This window comes from Hyperolius riggenbachi, chromosome 12 (assembly GCF_040937935.1).
Source record: "Hyperolius riggenbachi isolate aHypRig1 chromosome 12, aHypRig1.pri, whole genome shotgun sequence".
NCBI classification, from domain to species: domain Eukaryota; kingdom Metazoa; phylum Chordata; class Amphibia; order Anura; family Hyperoliidae; genus Hyperolius; species Hyperolius riggenbachi.
In genome coordinates, this window is record NC_090657.1 from 53762781 (window position 1) to 53778330 (window position 15550).

Sequence of the window (15550 nt, forward strand, 5' to 3'; positions counted from 1 at the left end):
CTTTGTATTGGCCGGATGGTGCAGTCCGGCTCCGCCCCGGATACGGCTGCCGGAGGAGCCGGACCAAAAAATAGCGCATGTTGGAACGGACGCCGGAGTCCGGATCCGGTCCGGATCCGGTCCGGCTCCGGTCCGGCAGAACGGACGCATGTGAACGGACGCATAGGCTTTCATTGCTATTGCCGTGCGTCCGTTCCGTCCGTTCTGCAAGCGGTCCGGCTCCGGCACGGCGATTCCGGACGGCCACCGCTAATGTGAACCAGGCCTTACCTGGGGCTTCTACCGGCCCCCTGCAGCTATTAAGTCCCACGCTGTTGTGGTGAAATTTTTTGCAACTTTATCAGATTTTGCAACCGGTTGCATTTATTTATACGTATCAGAAAGTGCAACCTAACCATTGACTTTAACCTAATTGTATCAGAAAATGCAACCCAACCAAACCCTACTCTCACACAGAACCCTCCCCTCTTGCTCAACTAATAACCCCCCCTGGAGGGAACAATCCCCCCTCTTCCTCAACTAATACCCCCCCCCCCTCTTGCTCAACTAATAACCCCCCCTGGAGGGAACAATCCCTCTTCTAGCCCAATGGGATCTGTGGTTGCAAAAAATTACAGGCGTGTTAACAGAGAGAAGCCACGCCTACACAGTCATACACTGTCCTCTATGGCAAGTTGCAAAATATGATGGGTAGCAAAATTTTTCACTACACCGTCACTGAAGTCTCCTGTGATACATTTCAGAATGTAAATCAGGGTAAGGAAAGATTTTTACAACAACACTGGCTAAATATGATGTTTGTTGCCCCCAATTTGCAGCCTCCTTTTTTCATTTGCTTCCTTCCTCCTCCTATATGCTGCAACCTCTTGTAGCCGCCGCCTTGGACAGCTTCCACCCTAGGCTCAGGCCTTTTGAGGCCTCTCCAGGATTCTATCTCTGGCCGCACTATGCTAATAAGCTCCAGGCTAATGCCAATGCCATATTTGACATCATCAAGATGGCCACGGCGATCCCCAGATCTCATCAAACCTGCTAGGATTATCCCTTTCCCTGGCTGACGGGAGAACTGTGCACTAGTTGAGCAGTTCAGCATCCTGTCTGTCAGCCTCAAGCGCCGTTTGGGCGCAATTTAAAGGAAACCTGAGATGATGCAATAAAAAAAGTTTTATACATACCTGGGGCTTCCTCCAGCGAGTACATTTGAAATCGGCGCCGGTAGACTTGGCGCAGGATACAGCGGTATATGGCTGATCCTGCTTCTGCACAAGTCCAGGCCGATTTAATTACTATTCCCCCTCCAGGCCGACATGGATAGTGGGGGAATGAAATAATTCGGCTTCCAGCGATTGCTGGAGGCCAAATTATTATGTTTTGTAAGCAACCTCGGCTCCGTCTTCTGACGGAGCCGACGTTACTCACTGAGCGCTGCAATACTAGGAATGATTCCTATTGTAGGCTATGGAGGCGCCGGCTGCGCCCAAATCTAGCAGCGCTGAAAAGCACTGCTCTGCCTCCAGCCCCCTTTGCTCTGATTAGTTACCCCCCCCCCCCCCCCCCCCAGTTCTCCTCCGCTGACTGCTGCCTCTGCAAACTGGCATGGTAACTGCAAGAGTTGGGCGAGCGCTTCCCTATCGTGCTCCTGTCGCTGCACAGTACTACTGCAGAAAGCTGCCAGCTGCGGGAGCGAGACAGGGGGAGTGCAATTGGCCGCACTGTGCCTGCGTTGACTGGCCTGGATCTGCCAATCTACCGGGTGGAGGCTGCAGCAGCGGAGAATGCGACAAGGTTGCAATCAGGCCGAAGGATGCTGGAGGAAGCCCCAGTTATGTATAAAAAAAATCTTTCTTCGTCTCTGGTACACTTTAAATGCAACCTAATGGCAGTGGTTGTAATGCCATGCGTATCAGCTCTTGACACGCAGTGATGTTACTCTGCAGCAGTAAACAGCAAAACTGTGTATGGTAGGCTTTAGGCTGGGACCACATTTGCATGATTTTGCGCATATAGTGTCTGTTTTAACGCATGCTTGGCCCACCATAGAATAACAGCACTTGCTGCCAGTGAAGGGTAATCGTACACGATTTGCAATCTTATACAGTGAGTACTCGCTATCGAAATAACACAGAGTGACGAATGAATGTACGCATCACCGTTGGAAAGCGCAATGTGCGATTTCGCATTGTAGTGAAATTGCTTTGGATTTTCATCAAGTTGGTCGCAGCCTTTCAGTTATTGTGCTAATGCCACAGTCTGTATAGTAGAATGGTGAAATCCTGTGTCATCTGTCCACAGCTGATGTCTGCTCCTCCTCTGTGCAGTCCCTGGAGTGGAAAGTCTGACAGAATTTTAAAACAATGCAATCTGCAATATTGTAATATAATGACCCTGGACTTCCTTCTTCTAACCAAAAATTCAGAGACAAATCCAAAACTCAGCAATTTCAGTTGGTTCCCCTCCCCGTCTGCCATTGCGTCACCGGACATCCCAACAAGAAGCTGCCTAGACTATATAATAGGGGAAGAAAACTCAGATAAGAAAGCAGAAATCGGACTATGGTGCGCAGAGCCCAACTGCATGAGGTTAGTAGGATGCGAAACAGTCTGTCTGCCTGTCTCCGGCTACCTATCTGTCTGTCTGTCTCCGTCTACCTATCTGTCTGTCTGTCTCCGTCTACCTATCTGTCTGCCTGTCTCCGTCTACCTATCTGTCTGCCTGTCTCCGGCTACCTATCTGTCTGCCTGTCTCCGCCTACCTATCTGTCTGCCTGTCTCCGGCTACCTATCTGTCTGCCTGTCTCCGGCTACCTATCTGTCTGCCTGTCTCCGTCTACCTATCTGTCTGCCTGTCTCCGTCTACCTATCTGTCTGCCTGTCTCCGTCTACCTATCTGTCTGCCTGTCTCCGTCTACCTATCTGTCTGCCTGTCTCTGTCTACCTATCTGTCTGCCTGTCTCTGTCTACCTATCTGTCTGCCTGCCTCTGTCTACCTATCTGTATGTCCATCTGCCTGTCTATCTATCTGTCTGCCTGTCTATCTATCTGTCTGTGTCTGCCTGTTTCTCTGTCTGCCTGTCTCTGCATGTTTGTCTGTCTGTCTGCCTTTCCATTTGTCTGTCTGCCTGTCCCTCTGTCTTTTTGCCTACATGCCTGCCTGTTACTCTGCCTGCCTGTCTCTCCTTTTTGTTTGCCCATCCCTCTGTCTACATGAACGCCTGTTTGCCTACATGCCTGTCTGTTACCCTGCCTACCTTTCTGACTGGTTGCCTGCGTGCCTGCCTGTCTCTCTATCTATTTATGATAGATCTGATAAATATAATCTACCTAATATCAGTCATTACCTTTGACTACCATCTTGCACCAGTAGTTACAGAGATTTGCCAGAAATGATAATTTGATCGTTTTGTGTGCCTTTGCTGAAGGGTCTGTTTATTTAGCAACAACAGTCTATTATGTTTATAGCTATGCATTACCCTCTATCACCACAGTGTGGCAGCATGCTTTAGATGACTCATAGTGCAGGTCTGTATTGGACCTAACTGTTAGAAGCTAATCAAAACCCCATATTATAGACCAGAGGAGAGACATGCTTGTCTTTTACTGCAGGGCTAAAATCAGCAGCATTGCAAGGGAGCTACTTCTATTGTACGTTATTAAAACTTTTTAACCATCTTAAATATTGGCACCCTAATTAGGCTGGTTCAGGGTTAGGCAGTAAAAGCGGTGTTTTTCGGCTTTCAGTTAGGAAAAGATCAACAGCCGGCCCATTTAAATGAATAGAAGCGTTTTTAAAAAGTCGGTGATAGCTTTTTGCGTAATTCATGTAAACACAGGAGGAGTTTGTCCAAGACAGGCACATTAGACCAGTTCCGTGCACCCCCAGGGGTTAAAAACACGACACCACGATGGAACGTTGCTAGCCACTGCTGGAAGCTTTTTTGCTTGGTAGCAAAAAAGCATTTAGCATCGGCTAAACGAGAAACTGCCAGCTGTCCCCAAGGGCTGGTTCAGATGGGCGGTAAACGATAAGGTTTTGGCGGCTGATAAAAGCGTTGTTTCGATGGGATCAACCGATGTGCCATTCAAATTAATCAGGGCTGGATTTAGGCCAAGGCCACCTAGGCCATGGCCTAGGGCACCACAGGAGCAAGGGCACCTTGCTCCTGTGGTTTAGCAGCTAAGCTGGCTAAACTGGTGCAGCATTTGTAAGCTTGCAAATGCTGCAATGCAGGGAGATCAGGCGAGCGCCTGACTGCGGAACTCTGCTGCTTGCCACCTGTGCAGCAGCCATCTTGCTCTCTGTGCACGTTTGCATTGTGCCCAGCGGCTATGGACTTGGGCAGCATTGGAGATGGAAAGAAGAGGAAGCTTCTGCACTGGATACGAGTGGAGAAATGAGTGACACTGATGGCTGCTGCGGTGTGAAGGTGAGCTGGCTACCTATACTGAAAGGGGGGTGGGAAAAGGAGGGATTAAGGGATTCATCTGGCTACCTATATTGGAGGTAAATAGGGGAGCGGCCATCTGGCTACCTATACTGGGGGGTCATCAGGCTACCTATACTAGAGGGAAGGGTCATCTCGCTACCTATACCGAAGGGGGGCAGCTGGTGACAGTGGCCTTGGGCGGTAAAGAGTAAAAACCGCTTCCATTAATTACAGGACCGGATTTCTAAACAGCGGTCTTCACATCGCTCATGTAAAAGTCGTGGCAGATCCCGTCCTCTCGTTTCATTGTGGACACTACATGTAGCATCCAAGATGACTGCGTTTGAGCAGTACCATGTCAGGGGCTCAAAATGCACCGTGATGACAAAACGCCGGGAACCGATGCAGATCGCTTTTCTGCTCAGTAGCAGCCGTCCTACAGAAGCCCATCTGAACCATTAGGTGTTGGAGTTCTGCTTTAGGAAGCCCTCACTGAAAGCCTCATAGCAGGAAAAGTCTGACAAGCATCTGGCCTGAGTCTGCAGCTCTCACATACTTGTCAGTAAGTGCTTCTGTGATTAGATGCGGTTAGTGGTCTCGTGTTTTGGCCGGACTCCAGCCTGACTCCTGTGCGAATAATTGCTGCCAGTTAAAGGGTGGTGCCATGTATACATAAATGTATATATGGAAAGGTAAAATACTTTTCTCTACAAAGAAAACAGAATGTTTCCAGTGCCCACATTCCGAAAGGTTCAAAGGAACGCTATTCTGGCTTCTATGGAATCCTTGAAGGTGCATTCAACTTTCATTATAAAATGTTTTTTAAACAACGTTATTTTGTTATAACCCCCCCTGTGGTGATGCCAATCTGTTGCCTAAAGCTTAACCCGACCCCCCCCCCCCCCCCACCCGCAGAGCCGTGTTTTTTGGCAATGACAGTAAAGCTGGGCGCAGGGAAGCACCTGATAAAATAGCTCCATGACCACTATGCAAAGTCCCAATTTGCATATCAGGAAGACTAGGAGCCTGCTATTTTATCATGCACCCCCTGTTCCCAACTTTACTGTCATTGCCACAAATCGTGGCTTTTGATGTCTAACCCTAACCGCCCCTACTTGGCTGTGCCTAGCCCTAAACCCACCCCCCTTCCTGTGGTGCCTAATCCTACCCCAAACCCCTTAGTGGTGGCTAAACCTTAACAGCCCCAACCCCCCTCCCCTACCACAGAGTTGAAATTGCAGCAATGAGAGTAAACTTGGGAGCAGGGAGGAGCCCGATAAAATAGCAAAGCCACAATTTGCATAGACTCTCTGCCACAATTTCCTCCCGTTGCTGCAAAATCGTGGCTTTTATAATGGCAGCCTATGGCGGCGCCCTTATTTGCTGTTCTGCATAAAAAGTCTATGGTTCTTCTGTAAATATGATTCTCTGTAAATTGTTGCTTTCAGTTTACTTGTGCCGCTGACTGATATATGATTTCTCTCCATAGGATATTAGGATATGTTAACCTCTGATGCGTGGGAAATGGTCCGAAATCTCTGTGGAGTCAAAGTGAGTTTTACTGATGTTATTGTTGTGCTGTGTCAGTGATCTTTTCTACAGACAGCAGAAGGGGGTCAATCCTCCGCCTGTCATCTGTTCCCGTTGACCAGCCGGGCGATTGTTAGCACTCCGGAAGCCGGAAGCTCTATAGAATTGCCTCTGAGCATGGTGGTTGCTGTCCCTTCAGAAGTGACAGGAGACACCAAGCAAGAAGTTAAGCAGCCTGTGGAAAAAGGTCAAAACCCTCCCCCTAATGCCCTCCTCTGAGTGCCTAAAACTAATCCCCCTTTCTAGTGCTTAAATCTATTCTATCCACTTAATGCCTAAAACTAATCCCCTCTCCTCAGAGTGCCTAAAACCGATCCCCCCTCCTAGTGCTTAAACCCAACCTCCCCACCTAATGCCTAAACACTAATCCCCCCTCATCTGAGTGCCCAAAACTAATCCCCTCCTCTAGTGCTTAAATTAAACCTAACCTGCCCACCTAATGCCTAACACTGACTCCCAGCAACCCCCCCCCCCCCCCTTAGAGTGTTTAAAAATAACCTCCCTGCCTAATGCTAAACTAACACTAACCTCCACTCCTAATGCCTAAAACTAATCCCAGCCTCCAAGTGCCTAAAACTAATTCCCCCTTCGAGTGCTTAAAGGAATACTATCAAACCAAAAGTTCTAAAATGACAATGTGCAAATAATGTCTAAGTAGCTTTGTAAACATTTTCCTACTTTGTATGTTAAATATCAGAGGCAAAAGCTGTTTTTCATTGTGTGTAGATTTTAGTTTGGATAAAATGTCTCATTCACATAGGTGAATCTCTGCAATCTGACATGCTAAGAACAGTGTAATATTGAAACAAACCTATAAGAAATGCCTCTGGTGTCAGGTTTCACATGCTGTAAGGGCCCGTTCAGATCACAAACGCGGATGGCCATGTGTGCGGAACGCGTGCGGACCGCAACGCGTACGAACGCATGGCCATCCGCGTTTGTGTGCGTTGCGTGGCTGATTCCATCACTGAAAAGTGAATGGGACAGCCACGCGGTTTAGCAAAATCTGCGTGCAGCATGCGTTCCTGGACCGCACAGGTCCGGAACGCATGCAGTGTGAACATCAGACATTGCACTCTATGCAATGTCTGATGTCGTGCGTATCGGCCACCTGCACGCCTTTCCAAAACGCGGCTGGAAACGCGTGCAGTGTGAACGGGCCCTAACAAATGTTTATGTTGCACATAAGATACATTTCCTCTACTTTCTGCAGACAACTCATCACCCGAGACAGGAAGCTGCTGAGAGCTTTCTCTCACACACAAGGTTAACAACAGATGCAGTGTGAGGGGGGAGGGGGGGGGGGCCTTTCATGATGTAGTCTGTCAGATTATGAAGTGCGAAAGGAATTGGATAACAGTAAAGCTTGGTGTAATTGCCTTCTTAAAACAGAAGGACATTTTCAATAATTCAGTTATAAATGAACATTTGTGGTTACCCACAATGCACACCTACTAAATATGCAAATTATCCCTTTCCGCCCTTGTTAAGCCAAGCAAGCATCCAGAATCGCTGGTTTATAGCAAGCCTATAGCTTTAAGTTTTACATATAACAGATAACAGTAAACTAAGAGATAAGCAGTCAAATGTATACGCCCATACTTAACAGCACTTCCCAAACTATTCCTATCTCAATTGAAAAAAACATGTTGATTAATAGTGTTCCTTTAAACCTAACCTCCCTACCTAGTGCCCTCCCCACACTAAACTTCCCTCCTAATGCCTAACACTAACCTCCACTTCTAATGCCTAAAACTAATCCCACCCTCCTAGAGCGTAAAACTAATCCCCTGCCTAAACCTAACCTCCCCCTCTAATTGTAAACAATCGTCTACACTCCTACAAACCTATATAGTATCTGATAGTATTGGGCACCCAACTCACCGCCTGGGTGCCTGATTACCGATACTCGACATAGGTGTCTGTTAAGCCACATGCCCAAATCACCTGCATAATTTTCAATGTTGTTATATCCATAAATAAAATCAGTTAAAGTGAACCTAAAGCCGGTAAAAAAAAAATGAGATTAACTCACCTGGGGCCTCCCTCAGCCCCCTGCAGCCGATCGGTGCCCTCGCAGGAGGCCGCAATAGCAGCATAGGGGGCGATATACAGGCTGGGAACGCGAACAATCACTCGCGTTCCCATGCCTGTCGGCCGGTGACGGCCAAACCGGAAGTCCTCGCCGGCGGGTCCTGGGACATTGGAGCGGAGCTGCGAGGGCACGGATCGGCTGCAGGGGGCTGAGGGAGGCCCCAGGTGAGTTAATGTCATTTTTTTTTACCGGCTTTAGGTTCACTTTAACAATCCAATGAGGCTGACACCACAAATAAGTAAAAATAGCTGTTTATTTAAACGTCATTAAAATTATATTATGTCAGATATAAAAGTGAAAGGGCCATTATTTTTTACTTTTATATCTGACAAAATGTCATTTTAAAGTGGATCCAAGATACATTTTACACATTTCATAATTGTGCCCCTTACATATAGTTTATATATATTTAGGGCATTCCTGAAGCCAAATGCTTTTTTTTGTTTTTATATCCTAATTTCCTATAAAACTAAACAAGCCTCGCCCACAGCTCCTCCAGCGCCTTGGCACTCAGTCCCATGTAGCAAGGGCTCTTGGGAGCTCAGTCTGGGGAGGAGGAGGCATTACCAGCCAGAGATGTCAGAGGCAAGGAGGTGGAGAGGAGTTTTCACAGGCTGAGGGGTGAAGATGCAGAGCAGCTTTGCCTGTGTGTAATGATCACAAGCAGAAAATGGCTCCTCTCATATCACAGGAAGAAGAAATCATATTTTGTTGAAGTTTTTTTGCAGCTAGATTTGCTGTGTAAACTATCTAAACTTTAGATACGATATATAGACAAGTTACTTGTTATAGTTAGTTTTTTTTATCTCTGACCCACTTTAATGACTTTCAAATAAAGAGCCATTTTACTTATTTGTGGTGCCAGCCTCATCAGATTGTTCACGGACTGGTCTCCAGTACTGGGCCCATAGGCTGGGCACACCTTTTTTCCTTGTTGCACAGGTGCTCCTTCACTTCGTTTTTTCAATAAAATCAGTTGAATTTAATTAACCATTTTTTTTTTTTTTTACTATAGCCCATTACGAAGATGGTGCTCAGTGCCATCTACTTCCATGGGTAGACCCTCAGCGTTAAGAGAGCCGGACTGACAAGATGGAGAAGCGGTAGTGGGTGTGTTCCGGAAGCCTCTGGCGTTAGAGGAAGGTCTCAGGTGTCAGTGTGGTTTCGGCCTCACTAAAACCAATCATGGTTGGGAACAGCGCCTCCTCCTGGCACTCCTGTAAAACCGACGAGGAAGTCTCACTTCAAAGAATGTATTGCTTGTGTTTCAGTCAGAAATACCCGCGTCCTGTATTATTTATTTATATTATGTTTGCTTTTCTTAGCAAAAAATAAAAAACGAAGTAATAAAATAACAGTCTACCGCTTCTTCTAACCTCCAATTTAGATGTCTGTTTTTTTTAATATGCATTTGATTTTCTGCCTATTTTTTAATATGCATTTGATAGAAGATCATTTTCAAATAATTATCCTTAAAAAAGTTTTGTAAGTAATAATAATAAAAAAAATCATCACTCTGCCGTTTCCTAGAGAGGAACTTTATCGAAAGATAGTCGTATGGAGAAAAATAAATAAATCAAGACATTGCAAAGTAAAAAAATAGAAGAAAGTTCAAGAAATGATTGATACTTGCCGTTCATGTAGTTTAATCCACCAAGAGCCTGCAGGTCATCTTCATTGCTGGCAGACATTAAAAAAAAGTGGACAGCACAAATTTCTCTTATCTATAAACACACCCACAATGTAATAGGCTAAAAGTATTTATATATATATATATATATATATATAGAGAGAGAGAGAGAGAGAAAGAAAGAGAATTATGCAATTTGTGTAACTCACGGCGTAAATCTCTGTAAATGTACTGCACGCCATCTGCACACGTTAAGTTTACCATTTTTTATACGTTAAAAAGGAACTTCAGCCTAAACAAACATACTGTCATTAAGTTACATTAGTTATGTTAATTAAAATAGATACGTAATATAATCTCTTACCGACCCAGAACAGGCAAATGTTTGATTTCATGGGGGCAGCCATCTTTTTGGTTGAAAGGAGGTGACAGGGAGCATGAGACACAGTTCCAACTGTCCTGTGTGCTGATCACCCCTCCCAGTTGCTAGGCAACGTGCATAACAACATAGGAAATCCCATCATGCTTTGCACAGCATCAGGGGAAAAAAAGCCCGGGTAGTTTTCTTTGATGGGTGGAGCTTAGCTAAAAATGCAGCTAAAAATGATGCTTTGGTAAGAAAAACAAAGTTCTGATGCTGTGAAACTGTTAAAGAAACACCAAGCCTTTTCAGTGCTGCTGAGTAGATTTTTAGTCCGGAGGTTCACTTTAAGGTTACCATTCTTTTGTGAATATATTTCTTACTATAGTATATGTTGGTCATAAGTCCAGATAATTGGAAATAAATATATTCAATTATCACAGGATGGCCAAAGGAATTGGCAACAATGCTATATATGATGTCCGATGCAATGGACACAACCCTTGTTTTATCTTGTAGTTTTCCTCACCTTTCTGGTAACAAAGGAAGAAAACATCTAGGTGGGTTTTGGTCATGTGATCAGGGGCGTAGCATCGGGGCCCGAAGGGCCCTCCCTCAACTACAGTATTAGCTCTCTATTGGTCCTGTGCTCATAATAATCACTACTATAGATACTTTGAATAGTTTGGGGGCAGCACGGTGGCGTAGTGGTTAGCTCTCTCGCCTTGCAGCGCTGGGTCCCTGGTTTGAATCCCAGCCAGGGCACTATCTGCAAAGAGTTTGTATGTTCTCTCCGTGTCTGCGTGGGTTTCCTCCGGGCACTCCGGTTTCCTCCCACATTCCAAAAACATATGGATAAGTTAATTGGCTCCCCCTAAAATTGACCCTAGACTACATAGACTACAGTACTTACACTACATAATATAGACTTATGGCAATGGTAGGGATTAGATTGTGAGCTCCTTTGAGGGACAGTTAGTGACAAGATATATATATATATATACACTGTACAGTGCTGCGTAATATGTCAGCGCTATATAAATACTAAATAATAATATAAATACTAAATAATAATAATAGTGATAATCATTAACAAGCTGTTTCCCTTCCCCTTCTTGCACCTCTGACACTGTAGTTGACAGGTTTTGGTGAGCCGGATCAGTTGTTATGTATAGAGAGTAGTGTTGGGCGAACAGTGTTCGCCACTGTTCGGGTTCTGCAGAACATCACCCTGTTCGGGTGATGTTCGCGTTCGGCCGAACACCTGATGGTGTTCGGCCTTTTAAGTTCGGGTTCGCCCCGAACTACTAAATGGCCGCCGAACAGGGCCGAACAGGGCCCCTGTTCGGCCGAACAGGGCCCTGTTCGGCCGAATACTGCCCCCCTATGGGGTCGCAAGCATAAGGGGGGAGCATGCCCCGATTGCGGGGGGGGGGGTCGGAAATTCCCCCCACCCCCTCCGTACTACTGCTGAACCGCCCGCTGCCCGGCCTCCCTCAACGCGTCACTCTCCGGACTCCTCCTCCTCAGTCACTCACTTCATAGTGCCGCCCACTGCCAGCCACCCACTACCACCGGTACTGTTTTACTTCCTTAAACTTTTGTATGGGGAAGCGGGCAGAGGGGGGAGCGCTAGCGGAGGGGGTGGGGGGAATTTCCGACCCCCCCCCGCGATCGGGGCATGCTCCCCCCTTATGCCTGCGACCCCATAGGGCCCCCAAAAGCGGGATGTTCGGGGAGTTCGGGGTTCGGCCCGAACATGCCGAACATCGCGGCCATGTTCGGCGAACTTTCCCGAACCCGAACATCCAGGTGTTCGCCCAACACTAATAGAGAGTGCTTGGGGGGCCCCAATGTAAAACTTGCATGGCTACCTCTGCAACCCCTATTGCTACACCCCTGCTGGGACATTTACATCAGCAATCGGAAGTGCCGACCCAGAGCCTTTTTGTAGCTCTGATTAGGCAAAGCTGAGGGGTTAGTCCCATTATTTCAGGGTAGGAGAAATAATAAAATAGGTGTATAATGTTTACATAAGAAGCTAAATATACTCTGAACGTTATTATCTAGTTGTCTATCAGAATTGGACTTTGGATTAAAAAAAAGCACAATGTGAATTTAGGTATGCTTAAAGAGAACCTAAACTGAGAGGGATGTGGATGTTTCCTTTTAAACAATACCAGTTGCCTGGCAGTCCTGCTGATCTCTTTGGCTGCAGTAGTGGCTGAATCATACACCTGAAACAAGCATGCAGCTAATCCAGTCTGACTTCAGTCAGAGCACCTGATCTGCATGCTTGTTCAGGGGCTGTGGCTAACAGTATTAGAGACACAGGATCAGCAGGAGAGTCGGGCAACTGGTATTATTTTAAAAGGAAAAATCAATATCCTTCTCAGTTTAGGTTCCCTTTAAAAATACGTTATTATAGAACATATTCTAGGAATTCAGTTAATGCTAATGGGTTCAGAGGGCCGATCCATCTATGGTTGCCACTTCTCTGGTATTTTACTCGCAGTCCAATGACTATTGAGCTCACGCCAATAATAAGTCTATGGTGGTGTAAGGTATTTTCGGAGCATGTGGTGGGTGTATTAGAATCTGGCCAGCTGTGCGCTGGAGGTAGACGTGCTACAGGCAGATCAGCTCATAACATTATTCCATCACAGCTGCTGTTCTCAGGATGCCCTCCATAGGTGTTTATGAACTGAACTATACTTACCTTAAAGAGGAACTGTGACCAAGGATTGAACTTCATCGCAATCAGTAGCTGATACCCCCTTTCCCATGAGAAGTCTTACCATTTCTCAAACGGATCATCAGGGGGCTCTGTATGGCTAATATAGTGGTTAAACACCTCCCACACTGTGATGTCAAGACCTAGGTCCGGACATCACATTGTGGGAGCCTCGATGCATTGTGAGAAATAATGGCTGTTTCCAACTGCCAATTAACCAGTATCTCCCTCTGAGCATATTTATACCTATATAAAAAAAACAACCTTTTAGCCTATCGCATTATTAGGGGGCGTGATTACAGATAATGGCAGTCGGTGCTCTATGTTTTTTCCATGTCTGCCAGAAGTAAAAATGATGATGTGCAGGCTGATTGTGGATCAAACAACATGAACACATTACATGGCGAATTTTAATTAGTTCTTCATCTCTCTCTTCTTTTTCAACTTCTTAGTTTGCAAAGTTCCTCTTTGAAGCAAAACTTTCAAAACATTTTTCTGCTTCACAAACTTCATTAAAAAAATGAAATTAGGTCTCCCAGTGTGTGGCCTTGTGCCTCTGACTCCATGCCTGCATTCTAATTAGAACATAATACATTATTCGGGATACCCTCCCAGGGATGTTTAGCCTAGGCTGTTTAGCTATACCTTATACCACAGAGCACTCTGAGAGACCAGGTGTTGATTCTGCTCATTTTTAAAGAGACACTGAAGCGGAAAAAAAAAAATGATATAATGAATTGGTTGTGTACTATGAATAATTTCTAGAAGCAAAGAAAATATTCTCATACTTTTATTTTCAGGTATATAGTGTTTTTTCTAACATTGCATCATTCTATAATATGTGCAGATTACACAACACTCAGCATTCAAAATGATTCTTTCAGAGCAGTCTGTGAAGTAATTAACTCTCCTCTAGCAGAGAAAAAGTAAACAGTTCACTTACAGTTGAGATAATAAAAGTCAGATAACAGCCCTCTCCAGGACTAACTTAGTCGGAGAGCTTAATGGCTTGTTTGCATAGAGATAACAACTGGAGTTTCTCAACTCTTCCTGTACTGGAAACAATTAGACTGATGTATCTGATCTTAATGTTTTATTTCTTAGCTGTACTACACATACAAATCATAATATCATCATTTTTTTTCGCTTCAGTGTCTCTTTAAACCCAGGTATATTTTGTACTGGCTTGGAACTACATTCCACAGTGATGCATCTACCAGCAGTAAAGATGTCACCATGTGATACATTACAGAATGTGAATCAGGATGAGGAAAGATTTTACAATGGGCAAACATTGAGTAAATAATCTATAAATGAATATTGTAAAAAAAAATATATACATTTTATTCAACAAGTTATAATTGTAAACAACTGTGTCTTATTGTTTAAAGTAAACCTGAAGGGAAAACAGTGCCCCTGGGGATACTTACACCACCTCTGAATCCTAAAGACACCTCCCCCCTCAGAAGTTAGGTTTAGTGCTGGGACCCCCCAAAACCCCCCTTGTGGGCGCCTGCCACCGCTCCTGTGCGCACACACCAGTGACTTTCCCTCGGACTCCGCCGGAAAAAGCTGAGCCCAATCGGATCCGATACAACTGCTGGCTGCGGCGGTAGGAGAGGTATCTCGTGCACAAGCTCTTTAGAAGCATGTTAACAGTTTTATGTAGTGTGATTTTATTGTGATTTGCACATTAATAATAGTACTGTATATACTCAAGTATAAGTCTAGAACTTTAGGTCCGATTCACTTCATAAAAGTATAGGGGTCGGCTTATACACGAGTCACAGGCAACACTGAGTATGTACTAAGAGTGACATTCCCATTTGCAGCAATTTACCCAGTGGTAAGTGATACTTTGAGGAAAGGAAATGACAAGAAAGCACAGGTCTGAAAGTCCTGGCCACGACAAGTAACAAGGAAAGGGGCAGGGGGGAAATACTGGGCTGCATAAAAGGGAGTGAATAATTGCAGCACTTGGGGGCCTGGAGGAGGTATTGGCTGACAGGCGAGGTTAATGGTTGCAATACTGTATGCAGTGCAGTCCTTAACCCCTCCTGAGCCCCAAGTGCAGCCATTAATTTGCTAGGTGAACTTATACTTGAGTCAATAAAAAATTCCAGCTTAAAGAGAATCTGTACTCTCAAATTCTTACAATAAAAAGCATACAATTCTATTCACTATGCTCTCCTGTGCCCCTCTTTGCCGTTTCCGCAGCTCCCCGCCATGATCCTGGCTTTTATTTGCCAGTTTTAGGCAGCGTTTACAAACAAAAAACATGGCCGCTAACCAGGAAGTGATGTTTGTATATATCTCATGTTACAGTATACTAGAAGTTTTTATTACATAGAGAATTATCTGCACTCCAGTCTGGGATTCTCAGAGTTCTCAGCAGGAGACAGGCAGCTTCATTCCCCCTCAGAGAGCTCTGTCTGTGAGTAGTAAACAAAGCACACATAGCCTGCAGGGGGCGTGTATAACTTCTCCCTATCACAGCAGAGGCAGCACATTCCTCCCTGGCTCGACAAGGCTTGACAAAGAAAAGAAGATTAGATATATTACAGAGACAGTGCAACTAGAAAAGGCTGCAGTAATCCAGACCACATTAGAACAGGTATAGGAACGTATAGGATACAAGAAATAAGGCTGAACATTCTCCTGAAGAGGGTTGAATATTGGAGTCAATTTATACACAAGGTCGATTTGTATTCGAGTAT

General features: G+C 45.2%; 1 long non-coding RNA gene across 1 annotated transcript; it reads left to right on the forward strand.

The window, feature by feature from the left end:
* The first annotated feature begins 558 nt into the window (after nt 1-558).
* LOC137541639 (uncharacterized) lies at nt 559-9463 on the forward strand. The gene is made up of 4 exons (XR_011025243.1): nt 559-756; nt 2293-2579; nt 5921-5974; nt 9124-9463. It is a non-coding gene; the product is annotated as an uncharacterized lncRNA (long non-coding RNA).
* The last annotated feature ends 6087 nt before the right edge of the window (nt 9464-15550 follow it).